Genomic DNA, 619 nt, shown 5'->3' with positions numbered 1-619 from the left:
CATTTGTTGAGGAATAGGAACAGTTTTTATTTTCTGAAAAAAGCATAATGCTGAATAAATAAAACAATGCATGATGATCAAACACAATCAAACTCAGTGTGTAGATATTGCAGCTAGATAAAGACAACTTAATTCTGGCTGAGTTTTAGTAGGCTTGAGGATAGTCAAGTATGTGTTTTATGAGGCTCCTAACGGACTGCAACTCCATGTTCATTTTCGGAAGAAACTTACATTTATCAAAAATATCAAGGACAGTCTGTACTCACGACGAAACTGATTATCTTCTCCAACTATTTTCTTTCGAGTGCCTTCATGCATCTGATTTTGTTCCGCATTACACTGATACTTCAATAGAATAACCGAATCCGTAATGCGATGGTACTTTAATAACATTTAATAAAACTCAAAAAGTCGTAAATTCAAAACAATATGCCTTAAGCAGTAGAAGCATGGTATTAAAATATTTCATTGGTGAAAATAAAGTATATTGAAGAACAGACAGACAGTAGTGTATATGACAGGTGGAGCAAATAACGAATTGAGGGGAAGAAATGAAAACGGGAAACGGTTACTCTGGTCATTGAAAATCCGTTGATTTTAATGTTTCTTATTTATTTGT

Source organism: Penaeus monodon, chromosome 30, assembly GCF_015228065.2.
Source record: "Penaeus monodon isolate SGIC_2016 chromosome 30, NSTDA_Pmon_1, whole genome shotgun sequence".
In the NCBI taxonomy this organism is placed as follows: Eukaryota; Metazoa; Arthropoda; class Malacostraca; order Decapoda; family Penaeidae; genus Penaeus; species Penaeus monodon.
The sequence above is the reverse complement of the archived record's forward strand: the minus strand, read 5'-3'. Positions refer to the sequence as shown.